At 48.1% G+C, this 13,925-nt stretch overlaps 1 protein-coding gene across 1 annotated transcript in view; it reads right to left on the minus strand.

The window, feature by feature from the left end:
• Positions 1 to 3,667: 3,667 nt before the first annotated feature.
• The window catches only part of HS1BP3 (HCLS1 binding protein 3), a 269,176-nt gene continuing 258,918 nt past the window's right edge, over positions 3,668 to 13,925 (minus strand). The window contains exon 9 of the transcript XR_008890991.1: positions 3,668 to 3,690. The gene's annotated coding sequence lies outside the window, so the exon portion shown is untranslated. The remainder of the gene's footprint in view (positions 3,691 to 13,925) is intronic.

Here is a 13,925-nt window from a genome sequence, read left to right on the forward strand (position 1 = left end):
TCTCTTGTTGACCAGAATAATACCAGCATGGTGGCAGTACATTAATGTGCCATACCCCCTCACTCTGTCAAACTTGATGACTGTAGCTCTTCGCCAATCCTAGGGGTGGCTCTCCCTCTCGGGGTTGTTCTAGCCTTCTGATATATAAGGCCTCAAGGCTCTTGGCGTCCTGTTGCTGGACTTGTCGTAATTCATACGGCATAACTTTAGGACCATACTCCCTTCTCCTCGGTGCCCTTAACTCGACCGTTATAGCAGCCACTTCAGCCTCCCGTTTGGCCTTTCTGGCCTGGGCTGCTGGGATGGGAGGATGGGACTTCCCTGGCAGGGGTAGGAGATGGTCCCTCATGAAACGGACTAATGCTGGCTCGTTGCTGAATAACCACTTGGGTGGCGGTGGTGACTGGGCTGTGCTGTGGGCTGCTGGACCTGGGGCACTGGCTCTGGACTGGAGGTAGATGTAGGGGTAGAAAACGCGGCCTCGGCTGGGGTACTCACTTCCGACTCCTCCGTGTAGATCTCCTCCCAGGATCCCCTGCGACTGCTCTCTTGAAGACTTCGGCGTACCTTCCCCCGGGGTTGCAACCCAGTCTCTGTCATACTCGGGCAATGGGACTTGTTAGCCGGCCTCCTCGGCCCCGAGGGAAATCTTCTGAAGACAGTCCGCTAACTCCTGGAACATGTGATGCCATCTTGGGGCTCTCTGCTCGGGTAGTCTGCTGCGCATCTGCCATCTTTTTGCTCTCACCAGGAACTTCTGCAAGACTGAAGAGGTTGAGCTCCGCTCCGATTTTTATACTGGTCTCCTGCAAAATGGCCGGCGGCCGGAACTTCTTCATCAGCAGGGCCTGGGATTCAGCGAGGCGTCCTCATCTTCCGCCCCCTAGCAACAAGGGGCAGACCTTTTAAGTTCCACTTGGGACTAGGAACTGCGACTTAACTTTCATTCCCAGGGGCGGGACGTGGGCCATGGTGGGTTCCTTTCGCAGGCTTTTCTTACAACAGATTAACTCTTTCAAGTATGAGGACAGACATCTTGGCACGCAACATTGCTTCAGTACGAATTTTGCACATGATGCTCACGACTTCAGAGTTTTCCCTCTATTTCACAAGCGCCTCGGGTAAAACACTTTCCAAAGACAAATTCCCGTACACTTTTTGGTGCGAACTTTACTCGCATCGGCATTTTCTTGCAGACAATACAGGACACAGTTCAGACTAGGGGGGAGGACTTGTAGCATAAGGCACACACCCATATCCTGTTCGTGACGCCAAAAGTTGTGGTATGGCGGTGGGGTGAGTGGTGTAGGGCAGATGTTGTTACCCTAGGGGCAGATGGCATTAACCCCTTGTATTCGTGAGGCCAGGGCATGGTTTAGCCTTAACCACCTGAAGGTATACTGCTGGATCCTGGGCTAAGCACAGGGGCAATGAAGGCACTGATGCCAAGTTACAGACAACAGTAGCTTTACTGAGGGTAGACAGTTGTTACCGTCTATGCAGTACAGCCAGGGCCCAAGGAGGTGACCAGTGACAGGAGAATTTAGAGCAGGCCACGCTGAGTAGACAGAAGACTTGACTGACAGGACAGTGACTTCAGCTTACTTGCACTTGACTTGGGGCTGCAGGACTTGACTTGTGGCTGCAGAACTTGACTTGAGGCCTCCACTGCTCTGGACACACACTATAGGCACAACTGACCTCAGCAAAGACTTGGAGCAAATAGAGAGGCTTACTCCTCCTAGGACTTATATGGGGGAGTCTACCAGGGAGCCCATAGGTCACCTTTGGGGTCAGCTGGTCACTAGTACCTCCTGGGTAACAATCACATGGTACATTTATTAAAGGTACAATACACAATATAATATATAACCTATTTACATGGGGGAACAACTGCAGGGGGCCCTGGGGACACTGCCTGACAGGGCAGGGAAGGTATGGGAAAACACCATCCAGTACCGGGCCACCTAACTGTGCAGATCTCTTTTCAGGGAACTGCATTGTCAACAAATTAATGAGGGTGGTGTAGACCTTTCAGTCCTGGGTGGCAAAATCCAGCACCATAATAGGAGGTCAATTTTGAAATGTGCTATAGTGCCCCCTCTCTTTAATGCGCACCACTGCCAGAGGCTACAAACCTGTATAGATCTAGTGAGGGAAGGGACATATATACCGTAAGAACAGACCTTGCGGCTGCCATGGGGCTCTTGGAAATAAGGAGCCCTTCCCTATTGGGTCCCATTCCTTTTGCTACTGGTTGGAAACTATTTAGGACTCTTCTCCATAGGGAACTGCACTGTGAGCAAATAAAGGGATAGGGGCAAAGTCAGATGTAAAAATAGAAGGCCTACTTTAATCTAAGGAAGTCCCATTTCTTCTATGTAAGAATAAGATAATAATTAAAACTTAATATAAAAACGATAAAAAGGTGAGACAAAAGGGAATAAAAAAAGTAATACAGTAAAATTTGTTGGTCCGGAATCAATATGACCTGTAGGTGCTAGAACCTCTAAGGACGCAGCCCAAAATAAAATATCAAAAAAAGTTTCAAACTGAAGAAAGGCAGGTTGAAGAATACTACTGTACTGTCTTGCCCGTACTTTACAAAAATTGCAGTCTGACTTCATCTGTCTCATCTGAGTTAATGTTAATAGTCCAGACAATTCATGTCACATGCTGCAGCTGTCATTTAACACCGGTGCGAAGACAGATAACCCGCTGCCCAGAGACATGTTTCTGCTGATAGATTTTCTTCCCCTTATAACTCAGCAGGTCGCTCTAAGATTTATCTCAGCTTCCTGACAAACTAGACGTATTGTTGTCTCCCAAGGAAATGAGATCTAGCTTAACAATGCCGGTTTATGCAAGAATATGTTGTTTTCTTTTTTGTTTTAAGAAAATTTTACACTTGGAGGATCTTGTTAGATTACTTCAAGTTGCCGATAGTAAAAACAAAAAGGATATTTACTAGACATTTATTCCTAGGTTTAAGATGCCATTTTAGACAGTTCTATACATCCTTGGTGGGTTAGTGAAAGGGTGAAATATACATTTTCTGAGGGTATAAAGGTGTAGATAAACTAAAATGTGTATGGCTTTGTCTGAAACCATCATTCATCAGATGTGCAACCATTAACCCACTTCTATCTAATGTTAGTATTGCACTCCATCATGATCTAAGCAGTGAAAACGTAGTTATGTAGTCCACAGGATAGGGAATAAGTGTCTGATCAAGGGAGTCCAACCGCTGGGACCCCAGCAATCTTTAGAACAGGAACCGTTTCTTACGATGAAGCACTATGGCCCCCAACTTCCTAGACTAACTGGTCTCAGGAGTAAGGGCCAACATCGATGTCCCACCTCAGCCAGTGATTGAAGAAGCAGGTTGTCACTCCCAAGACCAGTCTCCGAAGGTGGGGGCCGGAGCACTCAGAGGTAAGAGGCAGGATCTATTCTGAAGATCGCACATGGTCTCCACTATCAGACACATCCCTTATCGTGTGACTAAGTTTTACTTGTCGTATAACCCTTTTAAAAACCACGTATAACAGATAAGGCTCTTAAGGGATCCAAAATTGGTGGATGAAGCGTTATGTCTTCTGTCTGCAAGCCCGATGGGCAAGTCCGCCTTCTGTCACATTTTCTCATTCTGCACCGCCAGTTGTGACCTAGAAGGAATCACCACATCTTCTAGAAGAAGAGAGACACATAAAAAAACAAAACTCCATTAGTATAAGCAAATACATCAAGTACCATCAATTATCCTTTAACCAAATGCAATCCAGGCAACAGTCCCAAATGTATTTATTTATTTTCAATATTTATATTCTTTTTTTTTCTTCTTTATATTATAATTTTTTTAACTGTTTAATAAATGATATAGTAAGGTGGCTGCTTCTAAGTGGGCAAGGCACCAGCCGACCCAACAGTCTAAGAAACCCCCAATGAGAGAAGGTGGGGAGGATCCCATTCCTACCCAAAGGTCAGTCAAATAACCCATCATACTAAATTAACCGGCCAAGTACTATCCATACTTATGTCCACACTGTGGACTCTTCTTCTCCCTACGCTTGCTTCTGTGCCGTACTCTGTTAGAATTTGCAGTTCTAGTTCTGTAGACTATGACCAATGGAGGGGCCCAGGCATCACCATGTTCTGGCTGGTGAGACCCTGCAAAAATGATGAAATTGCCACACCAGGATTTTTTCTTACTCAGAGATGTGGCCTGGACTTAACTAATAATACAGAATATTCTATATCAAGCTGGTTTCAATTTTTTTAAAGAGAGGCGACAGATCAGCTTTGTAGGATGGAGTCTCGTCCGGGACCAATCTTTGTTCAATCAGATCCAGACTGCGGCCATGTATATTTCCTGAAGAAAGTGTTGAACACTATTTTCTCTGTAACAAGATCTATTCGCATCCTGTATAATGACTTCATCATCATCGTGCCTATTTTTATTGACAGAATGAACTTATCACATCCCATATAAAACAATCTATCCTTTGTTACATTACATCAAATGAATAGACAGGAAGTCTTCTAGATGATGAAGATATTTCTGTCAAATGCTGAAAGACATAAGGCAGATCGATTACTATGACTTGGACTGCTATGGGTAAAAACGTCCCACAACTTTCAGACAGGATTTTCCACAGATCGCAATCAATAGATAAGCAGTCTTATTATGCATCTCAGGGTTATTAAGGTACTAAGGTAAGCTTCATGTTCGTACATTAAAAATCTAGCTTCTTGAAACTGTCATATTTGATTTTCACGATCAAGGGGTATAAATACAAATAGAAGGAGCTAATTGAAAAATTTTAAATAGTGGCCTTTGGTTTTTTTCTCAGTGGCATCTTTAAAGGGGTATTCTGGGATTTTACTATTTGACTATGCTACAGGGGCTGTAAAGTAAGCGTTGTTCATAATATAGTGTCTGCACCTGTGCTTCATGCTGGTCTCGCATTTCTTCTGTGATTTTTGAAAGGATTGAAAGGAGCACAGGTGTGTTTCAGTGGGTGGAGTGGCTGAGGGAAAAAAGTGACCTCACACTTACAAACAAGTAATCATGGGATTTGTAGTTTGAGAGATTGAACTTCAACAGGAAATAGCCAGTTCACAAAAAGATAGCCACAACATTATGGTAATCTCACAACATAGCCTTTCATCCCCAAGATAAGCACAGATCCTTCATATGCATGTCTATTACTGTCTGACAGGTTAGTATTAAAATTCCCTTTAACCCCCTTTAACATTACATATGATTCTTTGATTATGTGATTAAAGAATTACTATTAAAGAAGGTAATAAAAACTCTACAAAAAAATACACCAAAAACCACAACACACATTTACACATAAGTTTTGATTAGTTGGGGTCAGAGTGTTCCGACCCTTACTGAACACGAGGACAGGCACTTTCTTTCCCTGCTTTGTGCTATATGACCGAGACAGACACCCAATGTAAGTCTATTAGACTGTCTTGGTCACGTGAACAGAAAGCAGGTAGAGAAGCAGTCAGCCATGTCAAAAGTTTTTTTTAAAGTGACAGGTACACTTTATATGGATTTTAAGTCCACAAGGATCCCACAGCAAGAATATCACAGATTGCTGGTTGAAGTGGTGCTCAATATATATATAATTTTTTATTACTTTTTATTTTGCACATTACTTCACATGTCATCCTCTCTGCTTGTTCTAGGGTCAGGGTCGGACTGGCCTAGCGGGATACCGGGAAAATTCCCGGAAGGCCGACGGCACAGTGGGCCGGCAGGGGCTGGCCTGTGTGCGGCCACACAGTGGCTGCTCACTCACACAAGGTCCTGACACTAAGTCAGGACCTTGTGTGAAGCGGCCACAGAGAGGCGGAGCTATGAGCTGTAGGCTGACAGCCCCGCCACTCAACCCAGTACCTGCGCATCCAGAGGCAGCACGTAGCGCAGTGATTCCCAAACGTGATTTTTTTTTTATTTCCCTCCCCGGCGCCGCAGGGGGGGAGGGAAGTTTGTGTGCGCTGTGAGGCTGTAACAGGACCTGCGATGATGTCACCGTCATGTGATCAGTCACATGGAGGAGGAGGAGTCATGATCAGGGGCTGCTGTTCTAGGCCTCAGTATACCCCTACGTCCCCCAGCCTCCCTTAGCTTCCCCCTCCCCCCTGCGGCCCAGAGAGGGGAAGTATGCGGAAGCTGCGCCAGGCTGGTGTAGTGACCCGTACTCCAGCGTTCCCCTCCCCCTGCGGCACAGTGAATGATTGCCTTGCCGGAGCCCTGAGTCGGTGCCCTGCCGGAGAGGGGAAGAACAGGGAAGAAAAATGGCTTGCTTAAGGTACTGTACCATGTCCATCCCCCCCCCCCTCACCCAGGTCCATCCCCCCCCTCCCTCACCCATGTCCATCCCCCCCCTCCCTCACCCATGTCAATCCCCCTCCCCATATCCATCCCCCCTCCCCCATGTCCATCCCCCCTCCCCATGCCCATCCCCCCTCCCTCACCCGTGTCCATCCCCCCCTCCCTCACCCGTGTCCATCCCCCCCTCCCTCACCCGTGTCCATCCCCCCTCCCTCACCCGTGTCCATCCCCCCCTCCCTCACCCGTGTCCATCCCCCCCTCACCCGTGTCCATCCCCCCCTCCCTCACCCGTGTCCATCCCCCCTCCCTCACCCATGTCCATCCCCCACTCCCTCACCCATGTCAATCCCCCTTCCCATATCCATCCCCCCTCCCCCATATCCATCCCCCCTCCCCCATGTCCATCCCCCCTCCCTCACCCGTGTCCATCCCCCCTCCTTCACCCGTGTCCATCCCCCCTCCCTCACCCGTGTCCATCCCCCCCCTCCCTCACCCGTGTCCATCCCCCCCTCCCTCACCCGTGTCCATCCCCCCCTCCCTCACCCGTGTCCTTCCCCCCCCCTACCTCACCCATGTCCTTCCGCCCCTACCTCACCCATGTCCTTCCCCCCCTACCTCCACCCATGTCCTTCCCCCCTCCCTCAACCATGTCCTTCCCCCCTCCCCCACCCATGTCCATCCCCCCTCCCTCACCATTGTCCATCCCCCTCCCTCACCCATGTCCATCCCCCTCCCTCACCCATGTCCACCCCCCCTCACCCATGTCCATCCCCCCTCCCTCACCATTGTCCATCCCCCTCCCTCACCCATGTCCATCCCCCTCCCTCACCCATGTCCACCCCCCCTCACCCATGTCCATCCCCCCCTCACCCATGTCCATCCCCCCCTCACCCATGTCCACTCCCCCCCTTACCCATGTCCACCCCCCCTTACCCATGTCCACCCCCCCTCTCCCATGTCCACCCCCCCTCACCCATGTCCATCTTCCCCCCCTCACCCATATCTATCCTTCTGTCATTCATGTCCACCTTGTCCACCCCGTCACCCATGTTCACCCCCCATTCTACTCCCTGTCACCCATGTCCACCCCCTATTCACCTCTCTGTCCCCACCTCTTTTATCCACCTTGTCATCCGTGTCCACCCTCCCGTCATCCATGTCCACCTTGGCCACCCCTCTGTCACCCCTGTCCATCCCCCTGTCACCCATGTTCACTCCCCCTGTCCATCCCTCTGACCACCCCCCAGTCTACACCTGTCACCTATTTCCACCCTTCTTTGTCACTCCTGTCCACCCCTCTTTTAACTGCTTGTCAGCCTTGTCCACCCCTCTGTCATCCCTGTCCATCCTCGTGTCACCCATGTTCACCCCCATTGTCCACCCCTCTGACCACATACTTGTCCCTTTGTCACCCCTGTTACCACCTTGTCACTCCTGTCCACCCCTGTCACCCCTGATGCCCCTCGGTCACCCATGTACACTCCTCTACACCCCTCTGCCACCCATGTACACTCCTCTACACCCCTCTGTCACCCATGCCCACTCCTCTACACCCCTCTGTCACCCATGCCCACTCCTCTACACCCCTCTGTCACCCATGCCCACTCCTCTACACCCCTCTGTCACCCATTTCCACTCCTCTACACCCCTCTGCCACCCATGTACACCTCTCTACACCCCTCTGCCACCCATGTACACCCACTGCCGCCCATGTACACCCCTCTGCCACCCATGTAATCTCCTCTAAACCCCTCTGCCACTCCTCTACACCCCTGTCACCCATGTACACTCCTCTGTCACCCATGTACACTCCTCTACACCCATCTGTCGTCCATGTACACTCCTCTACATCCCTCTGTCACCCATGTACACTCCTCTACACCCCTCTGTCACCCATGTACACGCCTCTACACCCCTCTGTCACTCATGTACACTCCTCTGTCACACATGTACACTCCTCTGTCACCCATGTACACCCCTCTACACCCCTCTGCCACCCATGTACACTCCTCTGTCACCCATGTACACCCCTTTACACCCCTCTGCCACCCATGTACACCCCATATGTCTCCCCTGTTACCACCTTGTCTTTCCTGTCCACCCTGATGCCCCCCTGTCACCCATGTACAGTCTTCTACACCCATCTGCCACCGATGTACACCCCTTTCCACCCCTCTGCCACCCATGTACACCCCTCTGTCACCCATGTACACCCCTCTGCAACCCATGTACACCCCTTTATACCCCTCTGCCACCCATGTACACCCCTCTGCCACCCATGTAATCTCCTCTAAACCCCTATGCCACTCCTCTATACCCCTCTGTCACCCATGTACACTCCTCTACACCCCTCTGTCACCCATGTACACTCCTCTACACCCCTCTGCCACCCATGTACACTCCTCTACACCCCTCTGTCACCCATGCCCACTCCTCTACACCCCTCTGTCACCCATGCCCACTCCTCTACACCCCTCTGTCACCCATTTCCACTCCTCTACACCCCTCTGCCACCCATGTACACCTCTCTACACCCCTCTGCCACCCATGTACACCCTCTGCCGCCCATGTACACCCCTCTGCCACCCATGTAATCTCCTCTAAACCCCTCTGCCACTCCTCTACACCCCTGTCACCCATGTACACTCCTCTGTCACCCATGTACACTCCTCTACACCCATCTGTCGTCCATGTACACTCCTCTACATCCCTCTGTCACCCATGTACACTCCTCTACACCCCTCTGTCACCCATGTACACGCCTCTACACCCCTCTGTCACTCATGTACACTCCTCTGTCACACATGTACACTCCTCTGTCACCCATGTACACCCCTCTACACCCCTCTGCCACCCATGTACACTCCTCTGTCACCCATGTACACCCCTTTACACCCCTCTGCCACCCATGTACACCCCATATGTCTCCCCTGTTACCACCTTGTCTTTCCTGTCCACCCTGACGCCCCCCTGTCACCCATGTACAGTCTTCTACACCCATCTGCCACCCATGTACACCCCTTTCCACCCCTCTGCCACCCATGTACACCCCTCTGTCACCCATGTACACCCCTCTGCAACCCATGTACACCCCTTTATACCCCTCTGCCACCCATGTACACCCCTCTGCCACCCATGTAATCTCCTCTAAACCCCTATGCCACTCCTCTATACCCCTCTGTCACCCATGTACACTCCTACACCCCTCTGTCACCCATGTACACTCCTCTACATCCCTCTGTCACCCATGTACACTCCTCTACACCCCTCTGTCACCCATGTACACTCCTCTACACCCTCTGTCACCCATGTACACTCCTCTACACCCCTCTGTCACCCAAGTACACTCCTCTACACCCCTCTGCCACCCATGTACACTCCTCTACACCCCTCTGTCACCCATGTACACTCTTCTACACCCCTCTGCCACCACTGTAAACCCCTCTATCACCCCCTACACCCCTCTGTCACCCCCATATACTACTCTACACACCTGTCTCCCATGTACACCCCTCTGTTACCCCTTTACACCTATATGCCCCTGTATTCATCTTCACTTGTGAAAGGGGAATCTGGAGGCTAATGCTAGTGTGGAGCCTAATAGATTTGTTTTGCAGGTTTAACGGTAAAGAGTTGTGGCTGGAAGAAATGGTCAGGACAGTCCAGACCAGACGAACAGCGCTGATCAGAGAAGACGTTACATGTGAGTTACTGTATAAAGCAGCACTTTAAACTACATACCCACTGATAAATAGATATTGGAATTTGTGTGCATTGCGGCTTTTAAAAAAAAATTATTATTATTATTATTTTTTTTTTTGCTCATCAACTTTGGTCAGGGTGCCCCGAGAAAATTTTTTTTTTTCCAGAGGGGTGCCCCTAGCCGAAAAAGTTTGGGAAACACTAGTATACTGGATTTGGTCAGTAACAGTATGATGGTAATATGTATGGTGATAATATTCCTTCCTGTAGACTGGTATTATTGGTAATATTGGTCAGTATACAGGATTTGGCCAGTAACCGTATGATGGTAATATGTATGGTGATAATATTCCTCCTTTTATAGTGCCATTATTGTTAATATCAGTCTAAGTATAGAGGACTTGGTCAGTTACAGTGTGATGGTAATATTTGCTTTCCTCCCATACTACTATTACTTGGTAAATGTATGACTTATATAGACATATACAGTATTATAATGCATGGAAAATTGACACATATATAAATTGCTCCAGCATAGTGAAATATAGTAGCAATTTATTTCTTCGAAATGTATATTGAGAAAAAAATAAATAAATAAGTATATATATATATATATATATATATTAGTGTACTGTAAAGGGATAAATCTAAGCGTGGCTACCAATGGCTGACGCAATGCTGTGGGGCTGGTCTGCAATTATTTCAAGGGCTGGTTTTCATCCCTATTCCGGCCCTGTCTAGGGTGTGATGTTCTAGTGGTTTTCCCACCAGCAACACTTATCACCTATCCTGAGGATAGAGGAGAAGTGTCTGATCTCTGGGTTGCCCATCACTACGATCCACACTATCACAAGAATGGGGGTCTCGTGTCCCTGTGTGAACAGAGGGGCAGTCAGACATGTGCTCTGCTGCATCATTTAACTGTATGGGCCTCCTGATGGAGATAGCCAAACTTAGTTCTCAGTTCTCTCTGTCAGAGCCGTAGACTTGAAGGGAGAAGTAGCAGGCGTGTCTAACCACCGCTCCATTCAAATGGGGAACTTAGGACCCACATTCTAATGATCAGTAGGGCATCTAGCAATCAGAAATGTATTGTTTCAAGAATGTTGCTTGGGGGAAAACTTCTTTTTAAAGGGGTTATCTGGGGAATAAAATGTATACCCTATCCACAGGATAGGGGATAAGTGTCTGATCGCGGCAGGGTCTGGGAGTGATGGCCCACTCCGCCAATTACGAACTGAGGGGTGATTGATGGAGCCAGCCGTTATGTCCAAGACCATTCGTCTTGGAAGGTGAAGGCCATAGTGCTCTGAGGTAAGAGACAACCCCTATTCTGGAGATCATGGGGGTCCCAGCAGTCCTGTGAATGGGGATATGGTTTATTCCTCGGATAACCCCTTTAAGACTTGACTATATAAATACTACCAGGGTTAATTTTTGACTTTTAGGGATTTTTGCAAAAATGCAATACCCAAATGTGATATACACTGATAGAGGAGATTACATTGCCGCCATGTGTAGGCGCCTAAGATAACTGCATTCCTCACATATCTCCAGCTAGCCATAAATAATCACCACTTTATTCTGCGGACAGCCAGTAACTTTCTGTAGTGTCATGTCTATTTATGTCTTATTATACCATGAGGGTGCACACAAGGCATTAAAATTATCCTTACCAGTAGAGATCATTGAAAAGATCCAGGGGTTAATAAGAAGCATGGTTGTCCTGAATTTTTTTTTTAATGATTGTGCAAAAATGTGTTGTGGTGGGCCTGTACAGGAGTGGCACCCTTGTACCCTAGCTGCCCTGTCCAGCAGCCTCCATACAGTGTCCCCTGGGCCCCCCTGTACCTATTCCATTGTTTATTAATTTGTATGTGTGTTATATAATGTATTGTACCTAAAATGTGTTATGCCTTTAAGAACAGTTGACATGTGATTAACCTGTTGTCATGTGATTGTAACCCAGTGAGGTATCAGTGACCTAAGGGTGACCTATGGGACCCCTCAGAGTCTCCCCCATATAAGCCGTGGGTGGAGCTTCTGCTCATTCTCTTTGTCTTTGCTTAGGAACAGTGAGGTCAAGTCCTACGAGTGTGTCTGGAGTCCAGAGGAGGCCTAAAGTCAGTCAAGCAGCCATGGATTTTCAAGTCCATTGCCCCACAGGTCAATTCAAAGCCTGGTAAGCTACAGCAGGGGAAGTCAGTCATAGTCTATCATAGTCAAGCCAGTCCAAGTCATCCTGTCTCAAGTCAGCGTGGTCTGCATCCAAATTGTCCAAGTCCACTATAAGTCCTAGAAAGCCCTAAGGTCTGTGAAGTCACTGGTCACCTCCGTGGGCCTAGCCTAGCTGTATAGACTGTTACACCTGTCTGACTCAGTAAAGCTGCCGTTGTTCCGTAACTTGGCGTCGGAGTCATTATTTCCACCCCCCCCGGCCTAGTCCAGGATCCAGCGGTATTCCTTCGGGTGGTGTAGAGGATAAACCACGCCCTGGTGTCACGAACACAAGGAGTTAATGCCATCTGCCCCTAGGGTAATTCCATCTGCCCTCATCACACCCTCACCACAGTGTCAAAAGTGAATGCTCTTGACTTCAACCACAGTACTAAAATGCCTAAAAGTCACAACATTTTTGGGCCATTCACCCTTGCTCAAACATTTGCGACAATTTAACACAGAAAAACTGAGTAAAAGCAATAATTTACTCCCTCCTTAGGGTTTCATGTAGGTGTAAAGGGAATCTGTCAGGTCCCTGGAGTTCCCCACACCGGCCTTAGGACCTATGAGGTGAGGAGGACAGTCGTGCTCTGACTCTTTTCTCCTATGCTTTATGCAACACTGCGTAGAGCTAAAAAAAAAAAATTACACCTAACAGGTCTAGGGCTGGCGTGTTGGGCACCAAGGGACCAAACAGGTTCTATTTAAAGGAGAACTCCAGTTTTTTTTTTTACCCATATCATGCACACTCACTACCACTAATCCTACAACACCATTTGTTTTATTCCAGCACAGCTGCATCTATGTGTTTTATTACTCTAATTTGGTCATGTGATCACCAGTCTGACTCCCTCAATCTTCCAGTGCATAATAGTTACAACAGGATGTCAGATTCTGTGGACTTCAGGATGACATCATCACCTACCAGATCCCCTCCTGCTAGCTCTCAGAACCCTCTCAGCTCCATCTGCTATCTGTATGGGATCAGGATATATAGTAGCTATACACCTCCTCTCCAACTCTATCTGTATACTGCTGCTGCTATCTCTATGAGATCAGGAGATAAAGTAGTTATACACTTCCCCTCTAGCTCTCTCTGTATACTGCTGCTATCTCTATACGATCAGGATGTATAATAGACCTCCCCCGAGGCCGTGTTCACACACTGCTTTTCTTGCTGCCTGTTTCTGCTTTTGCTATGATTTTCCCCAAATCATGACAAAAATTTAAATTGTCCCGCAATTGTGCAAAATGTGGTAAAAACTTTTTGTAATTTTTATAAGGATTTTGGAAAATGACAGCAAAAATGCAGTAAAAATGTGTGGAGAATGCAGTAAAAATTCTATATGTGAACACAGCCTAAAGACGTCAGATCTTCATAAAATACCTCAATTGTAATAAAATCACTTAATGTATAAAGAACTGCATAGTGTGAACTGACACCAACCCACTTATGATTCTAAGGAGTTCAGGTGAGTGATCTTCAGCAGCCTGATGAGATGACCAGGTAAAATAATCAAACACCCCAGCCTAAGGAGTCATGGAAATGTAGGCTACACTACATAACCCAGATTATTGTGCATCTGTAAACAAAAAAGGAGCCTATCCTATGCATGCCACATCAGCAAAAAGAGTAAGAAAAATGAATATA

The sequence above is a fragment of the Hyla sarda genome, chromosome 3 (assembly GCF_029499605.1).
Source record: "Hyla sarda isolate aHylSar1 chromosome 3, aHylSar1.hap1, whole genome shotgun sequence".
Taxonomy (NCBI): Eukaryota; Metazoa; Chordata; class Amphibia; order Anura; family Hylidae; genus Hyla; species Hyla sarda.